This window comes from Nothobranchius furzeri, chromosome 17 (genome assembly GCF_043380555.1).
Source record: "Nothobranchius furzeri strain GRZ-AD chromosome 17, NfurGRZ-RIMD1, whole genome shotgun sequence".
Taxonomy (NCBI): domain Eukaryota; kingdom Metazoa; phylum Chordata; class Actinopteri; order Cyprinodontiformes; family Nothobranchiidae; genus Nothobranchius; species Nothobranchius furzeri.
Genome location: NC_091757.1, coordinates 15,232,882 through 15,258,068, shown reverse-complemented (window position 1 = coordinate 15,258,068; position 25,187 = coordinate 15,232,882).

Here is a 25,187-nt window from a genome sequence, read left to right as displayed (position 1 = left end):
GGAGTCATTAGCACTTATGGTTTGTAAATGGCACCCAGAATTATGTTGCACGAAGCACAATTTCACATCATTCTGGGTTCATTTGTGTGAAAACAAGGTCCAATCAGGCTGAAACGTTACAGGAAGGTAGAATCTATTGAGTTGTAAGTGATCTGAACGTTTCATGATGATAGCACTTTCCTAAGGGGGTCAAACCATGTCGCAAAGGTCACCGGATCTGGTGTCACTTTAAAGAAGTAGTCCAGTTACACATTTGTGGGCTTATAACTTGGCTTCTGAATGTCCTAGAGAGGTCAGGTTTGTTTTAGTGTACTCCAATCAACAGCCCCTACAACCACAAAAAGGAATGGAGTCATTAGCACTTATGCTTTGTAAATGGCACCCGGAATTATGTTGCACGAAGCACAATTTCAGATCATTCTGGGTCCATTTGTGTGAAAACAATGTTCAATCAGGCTGAAACGCTACAAGAAGGTAGAATCTATTGAGTTGTAAGTGATCTGAACGTTTCAAAATGATCGCACATTCCTATAGGGGGTAAAACCATGTCCCAAAGGTCACCGGGCCTTGTGTCACTTTAAAGAATAGTCCAGTTACACCTTTGTGGGCTTATAACTTGGCTTCTGAATGTCCTAGAGAGGTTAGGTTTGTTTTAGTGTACTCCAATCAACAGCCCCTACAACCACAAAAAGGAATGGAGTCATTAGCACTTATGGTTTGTAAATGGCACCCAGAATTATGTTGCACGAAGCACAATTTCACATCATTCTGAGTTCATTTGTGTGAAAACAAGGTCCAATCAGGCTGAAACGTTACAGGATGGTAGAATCTATTGAGTTGTAAGTGATCTGAACATTTCATGATGATAGCACTTTCCTAAGGGGGTCAAACCATGTCCCAAAGGTCACCGGATCTGGTGTCAATTTAAAGAAGTAGTCCAGTTACACATTTGTGGGCTTATAACTTGGCTTCTGAATGTCCTGGAGCGATGAGGTTTGTTTTAGTGTACTCCAATCAACAGCCCCTACAACCACAAAAAGGAATGGAGTCATTAGCACTTATGGTTTTTTAATGGCACACAGAATTATGTTGCACGAAGCACAATTTCACAACATTCTGCGTTCATTTGTGTGAAAACAAGGTCCAATCAGGCTGAAACGTTACAGGAAGGTAGAATCTATTGAGTTGTAAGTGATCTGAACGTTTCATGATGATAGCACTTTCCTAAGGGGGTCAAACCATGTCCCAAAGGTCACCGGATCTGGTGTCACTTTAATGAAGTAGTCCAGTTACACATTTGTGGGCTTCTAACTTGGCTTCTGAATGTCCTAGAGAGATCAGGTTTGTTTTAGTATACTCCAATCAACAGCCCCTACAACCACAAAAAGGATCGGAGTCATTAGCACTTATGGTTTGTAAATGGCACCCAGAATTATGTTGCATGAAGCACAATTTCACATCATTCTGGGTTCATTTGTGTGAAAACAAGGTCCAATCAGGCTGAAACGTTACAGGAAGGTAGAATCTATTGAGTTGTAAGTGATCTGAACGTTTCATGATGATAGCACTTTCCTAAGGGGGTCAAACCATGTCCCAAAGGTCACCGGATCTGGTGTCAATTTAAATAAGTTGTCCAGTTACACATTTGTGGGCTTATAACTTGGCTTCTGAATGTCCTAGAGCGATCAGGTTTTTTTTAGTGTACTCCAATGAACAGCCCCTACAACCACAAAAAGGAATGGAGACATTAGCACTTATGGTTTTTAAATGGCACCCAGAATTATGTTGCACGAAGCACAATTTCACATCATTCTGGCTTCATTTGTGTGAAAACAAGGTCCAATCAGGCTGAAACGTTACAGGAAGGTAGAATCTATTGAGTTGTAAGTGATCTGAACGTTTCAATTGATAGCACTTTCCTAAGGGGGTCAAACCATGTCCCAAAGGCCACCGGATCTGGTGTCAATTTAAAGAAGTTGTCCAGTTACACATTTGTGGGCTTATAACTTGGCTTCTGAATGTCCTAGAGCGATCAGGTTTGTTTTAGTGTACTCCAATCAACAGCCCCTACAACCACAAAAAGGAATGGAGTCATTAGCACTTATGGTTTTTAAATGGCACCCAGAATTATGTTGCACGAAGCCCAATTTCACATCATTCTGGGTTCATTTGTGTGAAAACAAGGTCCAGTCAGGCTGAAACGTTACAGGAAGGTAGAATCTATTGAGTTGTAAGTGATCTGAACGTTTCATGATGATAGCACTTTCCTAAGGGGGTCAAACCATGTCCCAAAGGTCACCGGATCTGGTGTCAACTTAAAGAAGTAGTCCAGTTACACATTTGTGGGCTTATAACTTGGCTTCTGAATGTCCTGGAGCGATCAGGTTTGTTTTAGTGTACTCCAATCAACAGCCCCTACAACCACAAAAAGGATAGGAGTCATTAGCACTTATGGTTTTTAAATGGCACCCAGAATTATGTTGCACGAAGCACAATTTCACATCATTCTGGGTTCATTTGTGTGAAAACAAGGTCCAATCAGGCTGATACGTTACAGGAAGGTAGAATCTATGGAGTTGAAAGTGATCTGAACGTTTCATGATGATAGCACTTTCCTAAGGGGGTCAAACCATGTCCCAAAGGTCACCGGATCTGGTGTCAACTTAAAGAAGTAGTCCAGTTACACATTTGTGGGCTTATAACTTGGCTTCTGAATGTCCTGGAGCAATCAGGTTTGTTTTAGTGTACTCCAATCAACAGCCCCTACAACCACAAAAAGGATCGGAGTCATTAGCACTTATGGTTTTTAAATGGTACCCAGAATTATGTTGCACGAAGTACAATTTCACATCATTCTGGGTTCATTTGTGTGAAAACAAGGTCCAATCAGGCTGAAACGTTACAGGAAGGTAGAATCTATTAAGTTGTAAGTGATCTGAACGTTTCATGATGATAGCACTTTCCTAAGGGGGTCAAACCATGTCCCAAAGGTCACCGGATCTGGTGTCAATTTAAATAAGTTGTCCAGTTACACATTTGTGGGCTTATAACTTGGCTTCTGAATGTCCTAGAGCAATCAGGTTTGTTTTAGTGTACTCCAATCAACAGCCCCTACAACCACAAAAAGGAATGGAGACATTAGCACTTATGGTTTTTAAATGGCACCCAGAATTATGTTGCACGAAGCACAATTTCACATCATTCTGGGTTCATTTGTGTGAAAACAAGGTCCAATCAGGCTGAAACGTTACAGGAAGGTAGAATCTATTGAGTTGTAAGTGATCTGAACGTTTCATCATGATAGCACTTTCCTAAGGGGGTCAAACCATGTCCCAAAGGTCACCGGATCAGGTGTCAATTTAAAGAAGTAGTCCAGTTACACATTTGTGGGCTTATAACTTGGCTTCTGAATGTCCTAGAGAGATCAGGTTTGTTTTAGTGTACTCCAATCAACAGCCCCTACAACCGCAAAAAGGAATGGAGTCATTAGCACTTATGGTTTGTAAATGGCACCCAGAATTATGTTGCACGAAGCACAATTTCACATCATTCTGTGTCCATTTGTGTGAAAACAAGGTCCAATCAGGCTGAAACGCTACAAGAAGGTAGAATCTATTGAGTTGTAAGTGATCTGAACGTTTCAAGATGATCGCACATTCCTATAGGGGGTAAAACCATGTCCCAAAGGTCACCGGGCCTGGTGTCACTTTAAAGATGTAGTCCAGTTACACCTTTGTGGGCTTATAACTTGGCTTCTGAATGTCCTAGAGAGGTTAGGTTTGTTTTAGTGTACTCCAATCAAAAGCCCCTACAACCACAAAAAGGAATGGAGTCATTAGCACTTATGGTTTGTAAATGGCACCCAGAATTATGTTGCACGAAGCACAATTTCACATCATTCTGGGTTCATTTGTGTGAAAACAAGGTCCAATCAGGCTGAAACGTTACAGGAAGGTAGAATCTATTGAGTTGTAAGTGATCTGAACGTTTCATGATGATAGCACTTTCCTAAGGGGGTCAAACCATGTCCCAAAGGTCACCGGATCTGGTGTCACTTTAAAGAAGTAGTCCAGTTACACATTTGTGGGCTTATAACTTGGCTTCTGAATGTCCTAGAGAGGTCAGGTTTGTTTTAGTGTACTCCAATCAACAGCCCCTACAACCACAAAAAGGAATGGAGACATTAGCACTTATGGTTTTTAAATGGCACCCAGAATTATGTTGCACGAAGCACAATTTCACATCATTCTTGGTTCATTTGTGAGAAAACAAGGTCCAATCAGGCTGAAACGTTACAGGAAGGTAGAATCTATTGAGTTGTAAGTGATCTTAACGTTTCATGATGATAGCACTTTCCTAAGGGGGTCAAACCATGTCCCAAATGTCACCGGATCTGGTGTCAATTTAAAGAAGTAGTCCAGTTACACATTTGTGGGCTCATAACTTGGCTTCTGAATGTCCTAGAGAGATCAGGTTTGTTTTAGGGTACTCCAATCAACAGCTCCTACAACCACAAAAAGGAATGGAGTCATTAGCACTTATGGTTTGTAAATGGCACCCAGAATTATGTTGCACGAAGCACAATTTCACATCATTCTGTGTCCATTTGTGTGAAAACAAGGTCCAATCAGGCTGAAACGCTACAAGAAGGTAGAATCTATTGAGTTGTAAGTGATCTGAACGTTTCAAGATGATCGCACATTCCTAAGGGGGTAAAACCATGTCCCAAAGGTCACCGGGCCTGGTGTCACTTTAAAGATGTAGTCCAGTTACACCTTTGTGGGCTTATAACTTGGCTTCTGAATGTCCTAGAGAGGTTAGATTTGTTTTAGTGTACTCCAATCAAAAGCCCCTACAACCACAAAAAGGAATGGAGTCATTAGCACTTATGGTTTGTAAATGGCACCCAGAATTATGTTGCACGAAGCACAATTTCACATCATTCTGGGTTCATTTGTGTGAAAACAAGGTCCAATCAGGCTGAAACGTTACAGGAAGGTAGAATCTATTGAGTTGTAAGTGATCTGAACGTTTCATGATGATAGCACTTTCCTAAGGGGGTCAAACCATGTCGCAAAGGTCACCGGATCTGGTGTCACTTTAAAGAAGTAGTCCAGTTACACATTTGTGGGCTTATAACTTGGCTTCTGAATGTCCTAGAGAGGTCAGGTTTGTTTTAGTGTACTCCAATCAACAGCCCCTACAACCACAAAAAGGAATGGAGACATTAGCACTTATGGTTTTTAAATGGCACCCAGAATTATGTTGCACGAAGCACAATTTCACATCATTCTGGGTTCATTTGTGTGAAAACAAGGTCCAATCAGGCTGAAACGTTACAGGAAGGTAGAATCTATTGAGTTGTAAGTGATCTTAACGTTTCATGATGATAGCACTTTCCTAAGGGGGTCAAACCATGTCCCAAATGTCACCGGATCTGGTGTCAATTTAAAGAAGTAGTCCAGTTACACATTTGTGGGCTTATAACTTGGCTTCTGAATGTCCTAGAGAGATCAGGTTTGTTTTAGGGTACTCCAATCAACAGCTCCTACAACCACAAAAAGGAATGGAGTCATTAGCACTTATGGTTTTTAAATGGCACCCAGAATTATGTTGCACGAAGCACAATTTCACATCATTCTGGGTTCATTTGTGTGAAAACAAGGTCCAATCAGGCTGAAACGTTACAGGAAGGTAGAATCTATTGAGTTGTAAGTGATCTGAACGTTTCATGATGATAGCACTTTCCTAAGGGGGTAAAACCATGTCCCAAAGGTCACCGGATCTGGTGTCAATTTAAAGAAGTAGTCCAGTTACACATTTGTGGGCTTATAACTTGGCTTCTGAATGTCCTAGAGAGATCAGGTTTGTTTTACTGTACTCCAATCAACAGCCCCTACAACCACAAAAAGGAATGGAGTCATTAGCACTTATGGTTTGTAAATGGCACCCAGAATTATGTTGCACAAAGCACAATTTCACATAATTCTGGGTTCATTTGTGTGAAAACAAGGTCCAATCAGGCTGAAACGTTACAGGAAGGTAGAATCTACTGAGTTGTAAGTGATCTGAACGTTTCATGATGATAGCACTTTCCTAAGGGGGTCAAACCATGTCCCAAATGTCACCGGATCTGGTGTCAATTTGAAGAAGTAGTCCAGTTACACATTTGTGGGCTTATAACTTGGCTTCTGAATGTCCTAGAGAGATCAGGTTTGTTTTACTGTACTCCAATCAACAGCCCCTACAACCACAAAAAGGAATGGAGTCATTAGCACTTATGCTTTGTAAATGGCACCCGGAATTATGTTGCACGAAGCACAATTTCAGATCATTCTGGGTCCATTTGTGTGAAAACAATGTTCAATCAGGCTGAAACGGTACAAGAAGGTAGAATCTATTGAGTTGTAAGTGATCTGAACGTTTCAAAATGATCGCACATTCCTATAGGGGGTCAAACCATGTCCCAAAGGTCACCGGATCTGGTGTCACTTTAAAGAAGTAGTCCAGTTACACATTTGTGGGCTTATAACTTGGCTTCTGAATGTCCTAGAGAGGTCAGGTTTGTTTTAGTGTACTCCAATCAACAGCCCCTACAACCACAAAAAGGAATGGAGACATTAGCACTTATGGTTTTTAAATGGCACCCAGAATTATGTTGCACGAAGCACAATTTCACATCATTCTTGGTTCATTTGTGTGAAAACAAGGTCCAATCAGGCTGAAACGTTACAGGAAGGTAGAATCTATTGAGTTGTAAGTGATCTTAACGTTTCATGATGATAGCACTTTCCTAAGGGGGTCAAACCATGTCCCAAATGTCACCGGATCTGGTGTCAATTTAAAGAAGTAGTCCAGTTACACATTTGTGGGCTCATAACTTGGCTTCTGAATGTCCTAGAGAGGTTAGATTTGTTTTAGTGTACTCCAATCAAAAGCCCCTACAACCACAAAAAGGAATGGAGTCATTAGCACTTATGGTTTGTAAATGGCACCCAGAATTATGTTGCACGAAGCACAATTTCACATCATTCTGGGTTCATTTGTGTGAAAACAAGGTCCAATCAGGCTGAAACGTTACAGGAAGGTAGAATCTATTGAGTTGTAAGTGATCTGAACGTTTCATGATGATAGCACTTTCCTAAGGGGGTCAAACCATGTCGCAAAGGTCACCGGATCTGGTGTCACTTTAAAGAAGTAGTCCAGTTACACATTTGTGGGCTTATAACTTGGCTTCTGAATGTCCTAGAGAGGTCAGGTTTGTTTTAGTGTACTCCAATCAACAGCCCCTACAACCACAAAAAGGAATGGAGACATTAGCACTTATGGTTTTTAAATGGCACCCAGAATTATGTTGCACGAAGCACAATTTCACATCATTCTGGGTTCATTTGTGTGAAAACAAGGTCCAATCAGGCTGAAACGTTACAGGAAGGTAGAATCTATTGAGTTGTAAGTGATCTTAACGTTTCATGATGATAGCACTTTCCTAAGGGGGTCAAACCATGTCCCAAATGTCACCGGATCTGGTGTCAATTTAAAGAAGTAGTCCAGTTACACATTTGTGGGCTTATAACTTGGCTTCTGAATGTCCTAGAGAGATCAGGTTTGTTTTAGGGTACTCCAATCAACAGCTCCTACAACCACAAAAAGGAATGGAGTCATTAGCACTTATGGATTTTAAATGGCACCCAGAATTATGTTGCACGAAGCACAATTTCACATCATTCTGGGTTCATTTGTGTGAAAACAAGGTCCAATCAGGCTGAAACGTTACAGGAAGGTAGAATCTATTGAGTTGTAAGTGATCTGAACGTTTCATGATGATAGCACTTTCCTAAGGGGGTAAAACCATGTCCCAAAGGTCACCGGATCTGGTGTCAATTTAAAGAAGTAGTCCAGTTACACATTTGTGGGCTTATAACTTGGCTTCTGAATGTCCTAGAGAGATCAGGTTTGTTTTACTGTACTCCAATCAACAGCCCCTACAACCACAAAAAGGAATGGAGTCATTAGCACTTATGGTTTGTAAATGGCACCCAGAATTATGTTGCACAAAGCACAATTTCACATAATTCTGGGTTCATTTGTGTGAAAACAAGGTCCAATCAGGCTGAAACGTTACAGGAAGGTAGAATCTACTGAGTTGTAAGTGATCTGAACGTTTCATGATGATAGCACTTTCCTAAGGGGGTCAAACCATGTCCCAAATGTCACCGGATCTGGTGTCAATTTGAAGAAGTAGTCCAGTTACACATTTGTGGGCTTATAACTTGGCTTCTGAATGTCCTAGAGAGATCAGGTTTGTTTTACTGTACTCCAATCAACAGCCCCTACAACCACAAAAAGGAATGGAGTCATTAGCACTTATGCTTTGTAAATGGCACCCGGAATTATGTTGCACGAAGCACAATTTCAGATCATTCTGGGTCCATTTGTGTGAAAACAATGTTCAATCAGGCTGAAACGCTACAAGAAGGTAGAATCTATTGAGTTGTAAGTGATCTGAACGTTTCAAAATGATCGCACATTCCTATAGGGGGTAAAACCATGTCCCAAAGGTCACCGGGCCTTGTGTCACTTTAAAGAATAGTCCAGTTACACCTTTGTGGGCTTATAACTTGGCTTCTGAATGTCCTAGAGAGGTTAGGTTTGTTTTAGTGTACTCCAATCAACAGCCCCTACAACCACAAAAAGGAATTGAGTCATTAGCACTTATGGTTTGTAAATGGCACCCAGAATTATGTTGCACGAAGCACAATTTCACATCATTCTGAGTTCATTTGTGTGAAAACAAGGTCCAATCAGGCTGAAACGTTACAGGATGGTAGAATCTATTGAGTTGTAAGTGATCTGAACATTTCATGATGATAGCACTTTCCTAAGGGGGTCAAACCATGTCCCAAAGGTCACCGGATCTGGTGTCAATTTAAAGAAGTAGTCCAGTTACACATTTGTGGGCTTATAACTTGGCTTCTGAATGTCCTGGAGCGATGAGGTTTGTTTTAGTGTACTCCAATCAACAGCCCCTACAACCACAAAAAGGAATGGAGTCATTAGCACTTATGGTTTTTTAATGGCACACAGAATTATGTTGCACGAAGCACAATTTCACAACATTCTGCGTTCATTTGTGTGAAAACAAGGTCCAATCAGGCTGAAACGTTACAGGAAGGTAGAATCTATTGAGTTGTAAGTGATCTGAACGTTTCATGATGATAGCACTTTCCTAAGGGGGTCAAACCATGTCCCAAAGGTCACCGGATCTGGTGTCACTTTAATGAAGTAGTCCAGTTACACATTTGTGGGCTTCTAACTTGGCTTCTGAATGTCCTAGAGAGATCAGGTTTGTTTTAGTATACTCCAATCAACAGCCCCTACAACCACAAAAAGGATCGGAGTCATTAGCACTTATGGTTTGTAAATGGCACCCAGAATTATGTTGCATGAAGCACAATTTCACATCATTCTGGGTTCATTTGTGTGAAAACAAGGTCCAATCAGGCTGAAACGTTACAGGAAGGTAGAATCTATTGAGTTGTAAGTGATCTGAACGTTTCATGATGATAGCACTTTCCTAAGGGGGTCAAACCATGTCCCAAAGGTCACCGGATCTGGTGTCAATTTAAATAAGTTGTCCAGTTACACATTTGTGGGCTTATAACTTGGCTTCTGAATGTCCTAGAGCGATCAGGTTTTTTTTAGTGTACTCCAATGAACAGCCCCTACAACCACAAAAAGGAATGGAGACATTAGCACTTATGGTTTTTAAATGGCACCCAGAATTATGTTGCACGAAGCACAATTTCACATCATTCTGGCTTCATTTGTGTGAAAACAAGGTCCAATCAGGCTGAAACGTTACAGGAAGGTAGAATCTATTGAGTTGTAAGTGATCTGAACGTTTCAATTGATAGCACTTTCCTAAGGGGGTCAAACCATGTCCCAAAGGCCACCGGATCTGGTGTCAATTTAAAGAAGTTGTCCAGTTACACATTTGTGGGCTTATAACTTGGCTTCTGAATGTCCTAGAGCGATCAGGTTTGTTTTAGTGTACTCCAATGAACAGCCCCTACAACCACAAAAAGGAATGGAGTCATTAGCACTTATGGTTTGTAAATGGCACCCAGAATTATGTTGCACGAAGCACAATTTCACATCATTCTGGGTTCATTTGTGTGAAAACAAGGTCCAATCAGGCTGAAACGTTACAGGAAGGTAGAATCTATTGAGTTGTAAGTGATCTGAACGTTTCATGATGATAGCACTTTCCTAAGGGGGTCAAACCATGTCGCAAAGGTCACCGGATCTGGTGTCACTTTAAAGAAGTAGTCCAGTTACACATTTGTGGGCTTATAACTTGGCTTCTGAATGTCCTAGAGAGGTCAGGTTTGTTTTAGTGTACTCCAATCAACAGCCCCTACAACCACAAAAAGGAATGGAGACATTAGCACTTATGGTTTTTAAATGGCACCCAGAATTATGTTGCACGAAGCACAATTTCACATCATTCTGGGTTCATTTGTGTGAAAACAAGGTCCAATCAGGCTGAAACGTTACAGGAAGGTAGAATCTATTGAGTTGTAAGTGATCTTAACGTTTCATGATGATAGCTCTTTCCTAAGGGGGTCAAACCATGTCCCAAATGTCACCGGATCTGGTGTCAATTTAAAGAAGTAGTCCAGTTACACATTTGTGGGCTTATAACTTGGCTTCTGAATGTCCTAGAGAGATCAGGTTTGTTTTAGGGTACTCCAATCAACAGCTCCTACAACCACAAAAAGGAATGGAGTCATTAGCACTTATGGTTTTTAAATGGCACCCAGAATTATGTTGCACGAAGCACAATTTCACATCATTCTGGGTTCATTTGTGTGAAAACAAGGTCCAATCAGGCTGAAACGTTACAGGAAGGTAGAATCTATTGAGTTGTAAGTGATCTGATTGTTTCATGATGATAGCACTTTCCTAAGGGGGTCAAACCATGTCCCAAAGGTCACCGGATCTGGTGTCACTTTAAAGAAGTAGTCCAGTTACACATTTGTGGGCTTATAACTTGGCTTCTGAATGTCCTAGAGAGGTCAGGTTTGTTTTAGTGTACTCCAATCAACAGCCCCTACAACCACAAAAAGGAATGGAGACATTAGCACTTATGGTTTTCAAATGGCACCCAGAATTATGTTGCACGAAGCACAATTTCACATCATTCTGGGTTCATTTGTGTGAAAACAAGGTCCAATCAGGCTGAAACGTTACAGGAAGGTAGAATCTATTGAGTTGTAAGTGATCTTAACGTTTCATGATGATAGCACTTTCCTAAGGGGGTCAAACCATGTCCCAAATGTCACCGGATCTGGTGTCAATTTAAAGAAGTATTCCAGTTACACATTTGTGGGCTTATAACTTGGCTTCTGAATGTCCTAGAGAGATCAGGTTTGTTTTAGGGTACTCCAATCAACAGCTCCTACAACCACAAAAAGGAATGGAGTCATTAGCACTTATGCTTTGTAAATGGCACCCAGAATTATGTTGCACGAAGCACAATTTCAGATCATTCTGGGTCCATTTGTGTGAAAACAATGTCCAATCAGGCTGAAACGTTACAGGAAGGTAGAATCTATTGAGTTGTAAGTGATCTGAACGTTTCATGATGATAGCACTTTCCTAAGGGGGTCAAACCATGTCCCAAAGGTCACCGGATCTGGTGTCAATTTAAAGAAGTAGTCCAGTTACACATTTGTGGGCTTATAACTTGGCTTCTGAATGTCCTGGAGCGATGAAGTTTGTTTTAGTGTACTCCAATCAACAGCCCCTACAACCACAAAAAGGAATGGAGTCATTAGCACTTATGGTTTTTTAATGGCACCCAGAATTATGTTGCACGAAGCACAATTTCACAACATTCTGCGTTCATTTGTGTGAAAACAAGGTCCAATCAGGCTGAAACGTTACAGGAAGGTAGAATCTATTGAGTTGTAAGTGATCTGAACGTTTCATGATGATAGGACTTTCCTAAGGGGGTCAAACCATGTCCCAAAGGTCACCGGATCTGGTGTCACTTTAATGAAGTAGTCCAGTTACACATTTGTGGGCTTATAACTTGGCTTCTGAATGTCCTAGAGAGATCAGGTTTGTTTTAGTATACTCCAATCAACAGCCCCTACAACCACAAAAAGGATCAGAGTCATTAGCACTTATGGTTTTTAAATGGCACCCAGAATTATGTTGCACGAAGCACAATTTCACATCATTCTGGGTTCATTTGTGTGAAAACAAGGTCCAATCAGGCTGAAACGTTACAGGAAGGTAGAATCTATTGAGTTGTAAGTGATCTGAACGTTTCATGATGATAGCACTTTCCTAAGGGGGTCAAACCATGTCCCAAAGGTCACCGGATCTGGTGTCATTTTAAAGAAGTTGTCCAGTTACACATTTGTGGGCTTATAACTTGGCTTCTGAATGTCCTAGAGCGATCAGGTTTGTTTTAGTGTACTCCAATCAACAGCCCCTACAAGCACAAAAAGGAATGGAGACATTAGCACTTATGGTTTTTAAATGGCACCCAGAATTATGTTGCACGAAGCACAATTTCACATCATTCTGGCTTCATTTGTGTGAAAACAAGGTCCAATCAGGCTGAAACGTTACAGGAAGGTAGAATCTATTGAGTTGTAAGTGATCTGAACGTTTCATCATGATAGCACTTTCCTAAGGGGGTCAAACCATGTCCCAAAGGTCACCGGATCAGGTGTCAATTTAAAGAAGTAGTCCAGTTACACATTTGTGGGCTTATAACTTGGCTTCTGAATGTCCTAGAGCGATCAGGTTTGTTTTAGTGTACTCCAATCAACAGCCCCTACAACCACAAAAAGGAATGGAGTCATTAGCACTTATGGTTTGTAAATGGCACCCAGAATTATGTTGCACGAAGCACAATTTCACATCATTCTGTGTCCATTTGTGTGAAAACAAGGTCCAATCAGGCTGAAACGCTACAAGAAGGTAGAATCTATTGAGTTGTAAGTGATCTGAACGTTTCAAGATGATCGCACATTCCTATAGGGGGTAAAACCATGTCCCAAAGGTCACCGGGCCTGGTGTCACTTTAAAGATGTAGTCCAGTTACACCTTTGTGGGCTTATAACTTGGCTTCTGAATGTCCTAGAGAGGTTAGGTTTGTTTTAGTGTACTCCAATCAAAAGCCCCTACAACCACAAAAAGGAATGGAGTCATTAGCACTTATGGTTTGTAAATGGCACCCAGAATTATGTTACACGAAGCACAATTTCACATCATTCTGGGTCCATTTGTGTTAAAACAAGGTCCAATCAGGCTGAAACGTTACAGGAAGGTAGAATCTATTGAGTTGTAAGTGATCTGAACGTTTCATCATGATAGCACTTTCCTAAGGGGGTCAAACCATGTCCCAAAGGTCACCGGATCAGGTGTCAATTTAAAGAAGTAGTCCAGTTACACATTTGTGGGCTTATAACTTGGCTTCTGATTGTCCTAGAGAGGTTAGGTTTGTTTTAGTGTACTCCAATCAAAAGCCCCTACAGCCACAAAAGGAATGGAGTCATTAGCACTTATGGTTTGTAAATGGCACCCAGAATTATGTTGCACGAAGCACAATTTCACATCATTCTGGGTTCATTTGTGTGAAAACAAGGTCCAATCAGGCTGAAATGTTACAGGAAGGTAGAATCTATTGAGTTGTAAGTGATCTGAACGTTTCATGATGATAGCACTTTCCTAAGGGGGTCAAACCATGTCCCAAAGGTCACCGGATCTGGTGTCACTTTAAAGAAGTAGTCCAGTTACACATTTGTGGGCTTATAACTTGGCTTCTGAATGTCCTAGAGAGGTCAGGTTTGTTTTAGTGTACTCCAATCAACAGCCCCTACAACCACAAAAAGGAATGGAGACATTAGCACTTATGGTTTTTAAATGGCACCCAGAATTATGTTGCACGAAGCACAATTTCACATCATTCTGGGTTCATTTGTGTGAAAACAAGGTCCAATCAGTCTGAAACGTTACAGGAAGGTAGAATCTATTGAGTTGTAAGTGATCTTAATGTTTCATGATGATAGCACTTTCCTAAGGGGGTCAAACCATGTCCCAAATGTCACCGGATCTGTTGTAAATTTAAAGAAGTAGTCCAGTTACACATTTGTGGGCTTATAACTTGGCTTCTGAATGTCCTAGAGAGATCAGGTTTGTTTTAGGGTACTCCAATCAACAGCTCCTACAACCACAAAAAGGAATGGAGTCATTAGCACTTATGGTTTTTAAATGGCACCCAGAATTATGTTGCACGAAGTACAATTTCACATCATTCTGGGTTCATTTGTGTGAAAACAAGGTCCAATCAGGCTGAAACGTTACAGGACGGTAGAATCTATTGAGTTGTAAGTGATCTGAACGTTTCATGATGATAGCACTTTCCTAAGGGAGTAAAACCATGTCCCAAAGGTCACTGGATCTGGTGTCAATTTAAAGAAGTAGTCCAGTTACACATTTGTGGGCTTATAACTTGGCTTCTGAATGTCCTAGAGAGATCAGGTTTGTTTTAATGTACTCCAATCAACAGCCCCTACAACCACAAAAAGGAATGGAGTCATTAGCACTTATGGTTTGTAAATGGCACCCAGAATTATGTTGCACAAAGCACAATTTCACATCATTCTGGGTTCATTTGTGTGAAAACAAGGTCCAATCAGGCTGAAACGTTACAGGAAGGTAGAATCTACTGAGTTGTAAGTGATCTGAACGTTTCATGATGATAGCACTTTCCTAAGGGGGTCAAACCATGTCCCAAATGTCACCGGATCTGGTGTCAATTTAAAGAAGTAGTCCAGTTACACATTTGTGGGCTTATAACTTGGCTTCTGAATGTCCTAGAGAGATCAGGTTTGTTTTACTGTACTCCAATCAACAGCCCCTACAACCACAAAAAGGAATGGAGTCATTAGCACTTATGGTTTTTAAATGGCACCCAGAATTATGTTGCACGAAGCACAATTTCAGATCATTCTGGGTCCATTTGTGTGAAAACAATGTCCAATCAGGCTGAAACGCTACAAGAAGGTAGAATCTATTGAGTTGTAAGTGATCTGAACGTTTCAAGATGATCGCACATTCCTATAGGGGGTAAAACCATGTCCCAAAGGTCACCGGGCCTTGTGTCACTTTAAAGAATAGTCCAGTTACACCTTTGTGGGCTTATAACTTGGCTTCTGAATGTCCTAGAGAGGTTAGGTTTGTTTTAGTGTACTCCAATCAACAGCCCCTACAACCACAAAAAGGAATGGAGTCATTAGCACTTATGGTTTGTAAATGGCACCCAGAATTATGTTGCACGAAGCACAATTTCACATCATTCTGGGTTCATTTGTGTGAAAACAAGGTCCATTCAGGCTGAAACGTTACAGGAAGGTAGAATCTATTGAGTTGTAAGTGATCTGAACATTTCATGATGATAGCACTTTCCTAAGGGGGTCAAACCATGTCCCAAAGGTCACCGGATCTGGTGTCAATTTAAAGAAGTAGTCCAGTTACACATTTGTGGGCTTATAACTTGGCTTCTGAATGTCCTAGAGAGGTCAGGTTTGTTTTAGTGTACTCCAACAAACAGCCCCTACAACCACAAAATGGGATTGGAGTCATTAGCACTTATGGTTTGTAAATGGCACCCAGAATTATGTTGCACGAAGCACAATTTAACATCATTCTGGGTCCATTTGTGTGAAAACAAGGTCCAATCAGGCTGAAACGTTACAATAAGGTAGAATCTATTGAGTTGTAAGTGATCTGAACGTTTCATGATGATCGCACATTCCTATAGGGGGTCAAACCATGTCCCAAAGGTCACCGGGCCTGGTGTCACTTTAAAGAAGTAGTCCAGTTACACCTTTGTGGGCTTATAACTTGGCTTCTGAATGTCCTAGAGAGGTCAGGTTTGTTTTAGTGTACTCCAACAAACAGCCCCTACAACCACAAAAAGGATTGGAGTCATTAGCACTTATGGTTTGTAAATGGCACCCAGAATTATGTTGCACGAAGCACAATTTAACATCATTCTGGGTCCATTTGTGTGAAAACAAGGTCCAATCAGGCTGAAATGTTACAAGAAGGTAGAATCTATTGAGTTGTAAGTGATCTGAACGTTTCATGATGATCGCACATTCCTATAGGGGGTCAAACCATGTCCCAAAGGTCACCGGGCCTGGTGTCACTTTAAAGAAGTAGTCCAGTTACACCTTTGTGGGCTTATAACTTGGCTTCTGAATGTCCTAGAGAGGTCAGGTTTGTTTTAGGGTACTCCAATCAACAGCCCCTACAACCACAAAAAGGAATGGAGTCATTAGCACTTATGGTTTGTAAATGGCACCCAGAATTATGTTGCACGAAGCACAATTTCACATCATTCTGGGTCCATTTGTGTGAAAACAAGGTCCAATCAGGCTGAAACGTTACAGGAAGGTAGAATCTATTGAGTTGTAAGTGATCTGAACGTTTCATGATGATAGCACTTTCCTAAGGGGGTCAAACCATGTCCCAAAGGTCACCGGATCTGGTGTCAATTTAAAGAAGTAGTCCAGTTACACATTTGTGGGCTTATAACTTGGCTTCTGAATGTCCCTGAGAGATCAGGTTTGTTTTAGTATACTCCAATCAACAGCCCCTACAACCACAAAAAGTAATGGAGTCATTAGCACGTATGGTTTTTAAATGGCACCCAGAATTATGTTGCACGAAGCACAATTTCACATCATTCTGGGTCCATTTGTGTGAAAACAAGGTCCAATCAGGCTGAAACGTTACAGGAAGGTAGAATCTATTGAGTTGTAAGTGATCTGAACGTTTCATGATGATAGCACTTTCCTAAGGGGGTCAAACCATGTCCCAAAGGTCACCTGATCTGGTGTCAATTTAAAGAAGTAGTCCAGTTACACATTTGTGGGCTTATAACTTGGTTTCTGAATGTCCTAGAGAGATCAGGTTTGTTTTAGTATACTCCAATCAACAGCCCCTACAACCACAAAAAGGAATGGAGTCATTAGCACTTATGCTTTGTAAATGGCACCCAGAATTATGTTGAACGAAGCACAATTTCACATCATTCTGGGTTCATTTGTGTGAAAACAAGGTCCAATCAGGCGGAAACGTTACAGGAAGGTAGAATCTATTGAGTTGTAAGTGATCTGAACGTTTCATGATGATAGCACTTTCCTAAGGGGGTCAAACCATGTCCCAAAGGTCACCGGATCTGGTGTCACTTTAAAGAAGTAGTCCAGTTACACATTTGTGGGCTTATAACTTGGCTTCTGAATGTCCTAGAGAGGTCAGGTTTGTTTTATTGTACTCCAATCAACAGCCCCTACAGCCACAAAAAGGAATGGAGACATTAGCACTTATGGTTTGTAAATGGCACCCAGAATTATGTTGCACGAAGCACAATTTCACATCATTCTGGGTTCATTTGTGTGAAAACAAGGTCCAATCAGGCTGAAACGTTACAGGAAGGTAGAATCTATTGAGTTGTAAGTGATCTGAACGTTTCATGATGATAGCACTTTCCTAAGGGGGTCAAACCATGTCCCAAATGTCACCGGATCTGGTGTCAATTTAAAGTAGTCCAGTTACACATTTGTGGGCTTATAACTTGGCTTCTGAATGTCCTAGAGAGATCAGGTTTGTTTTAATGTACTCCAATCAACAGCCCCTACTACCACAAAAAGGAATGGAGTCATTAGCACTTATGGTTTGTAAATGGCACCCAGAATTATGTTGCACGAAGCACAATTTCACATCATTCTGGGTCCATTTGTGTGAAAACAAGGTCCAATCAGGCTGAAACGCTACAAGAAGGTAGAATCTATTGAGTTGTAAGTGATCTGAACGTTTCATGATGATAGCACTTTACTAAGGGGGTCAAACCATGTCCCAAAGGTCACCGGATCTGGTGTCAATTTAAAGAAGTAGTCCAGTTACACATTTGTGGGCTTATAACTTGGCTTCTGAATGTCCTATAGAGATCAGGTTTGTTTTAATGTACTCCAATCAACAGCCCCTACAACCACAAAAAGTAATGGAGTCATTAGCACTTATGGTTTTTAAATGGCACCCAGAATTATGTTGCACGAAGCACAATTTCACATCATTCTGGGTCCATTTGTGTGAAAACAAGGTCCAATAAGGCTGAAACGCTACAGGAAGGTAGATTCTATTGAGTTGTAAGTGATCTGAACGTTTCATGATGATAGCACATTCCTAATGGGGTCAAACCATGTCCCAAAGGTCAACGGGCCTGGTGTCACTTTAAAGAAGTAGTCCTGTTACACATTTGTGGGCTTATATCTTTTCTTCTAAATGTCCTAGAGAGGTCAAGTTTGTTTTACAGTACTCCAATTACCAGCCCCTATTACCCCAAAAAGGAATGGAGTCATTAGCACTTATGGCTTTTAAATGGCACCCAGAATTATGTTGCACGAAGCACAATTTCACATCATTCTGGGTTCATTGTGTGAAAACAAGGTCTTATCAGGCTGAAACATTCTATGAAGGTAGAATCTATTGAGTTGTAAGTGATCTGAACGTTTCATGATGATAGCACTTTCCTAAGGGGGTCAAACCATGTCCCAAAGGTCACCGGATCTGGTGTCAATTTAAAGAAGTAGTCCAGTTACACATTTGTGGGCTTATAACTTGGCTTCTGAATGTCCTAGAGAGATCAGGTTTGTTTTAGTGTACTCCAATAAACAGCCCCTACAACCACAAAAAGGAATGGAGTCATTAGCACTTATGGTTTGTAAATGGCACCCAGAATTATGTTGCACGAAGCACAATTTCACATCATTCTGGGTCCATTTGTGTGAAAACAAGGTCCAATCAGGCTGAAACGCTACAAGAAGGTAGAATCTATTGAGTTGTACGTGATCTGAACGTTTCAAGATGATCGCACATTCCTATAGGGGGTAAAACCATGTCCCAAAGGTCACCGGGCCTGGTGTCACTTTAAAGAAGTAGTCCAGTTACACCTTTGTGGGCTTATAACATTTCTTCTGAATGTCCTAGAGAGGTCAGGTTTGTTTTAGAGTACTTCAATTAACAGCCCCTACAACCCCAAAAAGAAATGGAGTCATTAGCACTTATGATTTTTAAATGGCACCCAGAATTATGTCACACAAAGCACAATTTCACATCATTCCGGGTCCATTTCTCAGAAAAAAGCTTCAATCAGGCTCAAACATTACAGAAAAGTAGAATCTATTGAGTTGTAAATGTTTCCTGTGTTTCATGATGATAGGACTTTCCTAAGGGGGTCAAATCAGGTCATAAAGGTCACCGGGCCTGGTGTAACTTTAAAGAAGTAGTCCAGTTACACCTTTGTGGGCTTATAACTTTTCTTCTGAATGTGCTAGAGAGGTCAGGTTTGTTTTAGAGTTCTCCAATTAACAGCCCCTACAACCCCAAAAAGGAATGGAGTCATTAGCACTTATGGTTTTTAAATGGCACCCAGAATTGTGTCGCACAAATCACAATTTCACATCATTCCGGGTCCATTTCTCAGAAAAAATTCTTCAATCAGGCTGAAACATCACAGAAAAGTAGAATCTATTGAGTTGTAAATGATTCCTGTGTTTCTTGATGATAGCACATTCCTAAGGGGGTCAAATCAGGTCATAAAGGTCACCGGATCACTTGTTCCTTAAAGGGGGTATTCCAACACACGTTTGTGGGCTTATAACTTGGCTTCTGAATGTGTCAGAGAGGTCAGGTTTGTTTTAAGGTACTCCAATCAACAGCCCCTACAACCCCAAAAAGGAATGGAGTCATTAGCACTTATGGTTTTTAAATGGCACCCAGAATTATGTTGCACGAAGCACAATTTCACATCATTCTGGGTCCATTTGTGTGAAAACAAGGTCCAATAAGAATGAAACGCTACAGGAAGGTAGATTCTATTGAGTTGTAAGTGATCTGAACGATTCATGATGATAGCACATTCCTAATTGGGTCAAACCATGTCCCAAAGGTCAACGGGCCTGGTGTCACTTTAAAGAAGTAGTCCTGTTACACATTTGTGGGCTTATATCTTTTCTTCTAAATGTCCTAGAGAGGTCAAGTTTGTTTTAGAGTACTCCCATTAACAGCCCCTACAACCCCAAAGAGGAATGGAGTCATTAGCACTGATGGTTATTAAATGGCACCCAGAATTATGTCGCACAAAGCACAATTTCACATCATTCCGGGTCCATTTCTCAGAAAAAAGCTTCAATCAGGCTGAAACGTCACAGAAAAGTAGAATCTATTGAGTTGTAAATGACTCCCATGTTTCATGATGATAGCACATTCCTAAGGGCGTCAAATCAGGTCATATAGGTCACCGGATCACTTGTTCCTTAAAGGCAGGGTTCCAAACACACCTTATGGGGGCTCTTAACTTAGCTTCTGAATGTCTCAGAGAGGTCAGGTTTGTTTTAGGGTACTCCAATCAACAGCCCCTATTACCCCAAAAAGGAATGGAGTCATTAGCACTTATGGTTTTTAAATGGCGCCCAGAATTATGTTGCACGAAGCACAATTTCACATCATTCTGGGTCCATTTGTGTGAAAACAAGGTCCAATCAGGCTGAAATGCTACAAGAAGGTAGAATCTATTGAGTTGTAAGTGATGTGAACGTTTTATGATTATAGTACATTCCTAAGGGTGTCAAACCATGTCCCAAAGGTCACCGGGCCTGGTGTCACTTTAAAGAAGTAGTCCTGTTACACCTTTGTGGGCTTATAACTTTTCTTCTGAATGTCCTAGAGAGGTCAAGTTTATTTTAGAGTACTCCAATTAAAAGCCCCTACAACCCCAAAAAGGAATGGAGTCATTAGCACTTATGGTTTTTAAATGGCACCCAGAATTATGTTGCACGAAGCAAAATTTCACATCATTCTGGGTCCATTTGTGTGAAAACAAGGTCCAATCAGGCTGAAACGCTACAGGAAGGTAGAATCTATTGAGTTGTAGGTGATCTCAACGTTTTATGATGATAGTAAATTCATAAGGGGGTCAAACCATGTCCCAAAGGTCACCAGGCCTGGTGTCACTTTAAAGAAGTAGTCCTGTTACACCTTTGTGGGCTTATAACTTTTCTTCTGAATGTCCTAGAGAGGTCAGGTTTGTTTTAGAGTACTCCAATTAACAGACCCTATAACCCCAAAAAGGAATGGAGTCATTAGCACTGATGGTTATTAAATGGCACCCAGAATTATGTCGCACAAAGCACAATTTCACATCATTCCGGGTCCATTTCTCAGAAAAAAGCTTCAATCAGGCTGAAACGTCACAGAAAAGTAAAATCTCTTGAGTTGTAAATGATTCCTGTGTTTCATGATGATAGCACATTCCTAAGGGGGTCAAATCAGGTCATAAAGGTCACCGGATCACTTGTTCCTTAAAGGCGGTATTCCAAACACACATTTGGGGGCTTATAACTTGGCTTCTGAATGTCTCAGAGAGGTCAGGTTTGTTTGAGGGTATTCCAATCAACAGCCCCTATTACCCCAAAAAGGAATGGAGTCATTAGCACTTATGGTTTTTAAATGGCACCCAGAATTATGTTGCACGAAGCACAATTTCACATCATTCTGGGTCCATTTCTCAGAAAAAAGCTTCAATCAGGCTGAAACATCACAGAAAAGTAGAATCTATTGAGTTGTAAATGATTCCTGTGTTTTTTGCTGATAGCACATTCCTAAGGGGGTCAAATCAGGTCATAAAGGTCACCGGATTACTTGTTCCTTAAAGGGGGTATTCCAAACACACGTTTGTGGGCTTATAACTTGGCTGCTGAATGTGTCAGAGAGGTCAGGTTTGTTTTAAGGTACTCCAATCAACAGCCCCTACAACCCCAAAAAGGAATGGAGTCATTAGCATTTATGGTTTTTAAATGGCACCCAGAATTATGTTGCACGAAGCACAATTTCACATCATTCCGGGTCCATTTGTGTGAAAACAAGGTCCAATAAGGCTGAAACGCTACAGGAAGGTAGATTCTATTGAGTTGTAAGTGATCTGAACGTTTCATGATGATAGCACATTCCTATAGGGGGTAAAACCATGTCCCAAAGGTCAACGGGCCTGGTGTCACTTTAAAGAAGTAGTCCTGTTACACATTTGTGGGCTTATATCTTTTCTTCTAAATGTCCTAGAGAGGTCAAGTTTGTTTTAGAGTACTCCAATTACCAGCCCCTATTACGCCAAAAAGGAATGGAGTCATTAGCACTTATGGCTTTTAAATGGCACCCAGAATTATGTTGCACAAAGCACAATTTCACATCATTCTGGGTCCATTTGTGTGAAAAATAGGTCCAATCAGGCTGAATCGCTACAGGAAGGTAGATTCTATTGAGTTGTAAGTGATATGAAAGATTCATGATGATAGCACATTCCTAAGGGGGTCAAACCATGTCCCAAAGGTCACCGGGACTGGTGTCACTTTAAAGAAGTAGTCCAGTTACACCTTTGTGGGCTTATAACTTTTCTTCTGAATGTCCTAGAGAGGTCAGGTTTGTTTTAGAGTACTCCCATTAACAGCCCCTACAACCCCAAAAAGGAATGGAGTCATTAGCACTGATGGTTATTAAATGGCACCCAGAATTATGTCGCACAAAGCACAATTTCACATCATTCCGGGTCCATTTCTCAGAAAAAAGCTTCAATCAGGCTGAAACGTCACAGAAAAGTAGAATCTATTGAGTTGTAAATGACTCCCGTGTTACATGATGATAGCACATTCCTAAGGGGGTCAAATCAGGTCATAAAGGTCACCGGATCACTTGTTCCTTAAAGGCGGTATTCCAAACACACATTTGGGGGCTTATAACTTTGCTTCTGAATGTCTCAGAGAGATCAAGTTTGTTTTAGGGTACTCCAATCAACAGCCCCAAATACCCCAAAAGGAATGGAGTCATTAGCACTTATGGTTTTTAAATGGCACCCAGAATTATGTTGCACGAAGCACAATTTCACATCATTCTGGGTCCATTTGTGTGAAAACAAGGTCCAATCAGGCTGAAACCTTACAGGAAGGTAGAATCTATTGAGTTGTAAGTGATCTGAACGTTTCATGATGATCGCACATTCCTATAGGGTGTAAAACCATGTCCCAAAGGTCACCGGGCCTGGTGTCACTTTAAAGAAGTAGTCCAGTTACACATTTGTGGGCTTATAACTTGGCTTCTGAATGGCCTAGAGAGATCAGGTTTGTTTTAATGTACTCCAATCAACAGCCCCTTCAATCTCAAAAAGGAATGGAGTCATTAGCACTTATGGTTTGTAAATGGCACCCAGAATTATGTTGCACGAAGCACAATTTCACATCATTCTGGGTCCATTTGTGTGAAAACAAGGTCCAATCAGGCTGAAATGTTACAGGAAGGTAGAATCTATTGAGTTGTAAGTTATCTGAACGTTTCATGATGAGAGCACTTTCCTAAGGGGGTCAAACCATGTCCCAAAGGTCAGCGGATCTGGTGTCAATTTAAAGAAGTAGTCCAGTTACACATTTGTGAGCTCATAACTTGGCTTCTGAATGTCCTAGAGAGACCAGGTTTGTTTTAGTATACTCCAATCAACAGCCCCTACAACCACAAAAAGGAATGCAGTCATTAGCACTTATGGTTTGTAAATGGCACCCAGAATTATGTTGCACGAAGCACAATTTCACATCATTCTGGGTCCATTTGTGTGAAAACAAGGTCCAATCAGGATGAAACGCTACAAGAAGGTAGAATCTATTGAGTTGTAAGTGATCTGAACGTTTCAAGATGATCGCACATTCCTATAGGGGGTAAAACCATGTCCCAAAGGTCACCGGGCCTGGTGTCACTTTAAAGAAGTAGTCCAGTTACACATTTGTGGGCTTATAACTTGGCTTCTGATGTCCTAGAGAGATCAGGTTTGTTTTAATGTACTCCAATCAACAGCCCCTACAACCACAAAAAGGAATGGAGTCATTAGCACTTATGGTTTGTAAATGGCACCCAGAATTATGTTGCACGAAGCACAATTTCACATCATTCTGGGTCCATTTGTGTGAAAACAAGGTCCAATCAGGCTGAAACGCTACAAGAAGGTAGAATCTATTGAGTTGTAGGTGATCTGAACGTTTTATGATGATAGTAAATTCCTAAGGGGGTCAAACCATGTCCCAAAGGTCACCAGGCCTGGTGTCACTTTAAAGAAGTAGTCCTGTTACACCTTTGTGGGCTTATAACTTTTCTTCTGAATGTCCTAGAGAGGTCAGGTTTGTTTTAGAGTACTCCAATTAACAGCCTCTATAACCCCAAAAAGGAATGGAGTCATTAGCACTGATGGTTATTAAATGGCACCCAGAATTATGTCGCACAAAGCACAATTTCACATCATTCCGGGTCCATTTCTCAGAAAAAAGCTTCAATCAGGCTGAAACGTCACAGAAAAGTAGAATCTATTGAGTTGTAAATGACTCCCGTGTTTCATGATGATAGCACATTCCTAAGGGCGTCAAATCAGGTCATATAGGTCACCGGATCACTTGTTCCTTAAAGGCAGGGTTCCAAACACACCTTATGGGGGCTCTTAACTTGGCTTCTGAATGTCTCAGAGAGGTCAGGTTTGTTTTAGGGTACTCCAATCAACAGCCCCTATTACCCCAAAAAGGAATGGAGTCATTAGCACTTATGGTTTTTAAATGGCGCCCAGAATTATGTTGCACGAAGCACAATTTCACATCATTCTGGGTCCATTTGTGTGAAAACAAGGTCCAATCAGGCTGAAATGCTACAAGAAGGTAGAATCTATTGAGTTGTAAGTGATGTGAACGTTTTATGATTATAGTACATTCCTTAGGGGGTCAAACCATGTCCCAAAGGTCACCGGGCCTGGTGTCACTTTAAAGAAGTGGTCCTGTTTCACCTTTGTGGGCATATAACTTTTCTTCTGAATGTCCTAGAGAGGTCAAGTTTATTTTAGAGTACTCCAATTAACAGCCCCTACAACCCCAAAAAGGAATGGAGTCATTAGCACTTATGGTTTTTAAATTGCACCCAGAATTATGTTGAACGAAGCAAAATTTCACATCATTCTGGGTCCATTTGTGTGAAAACAAGGTCCAATCAGGCTGAAACGCTACAAGAAGGTAGAATAT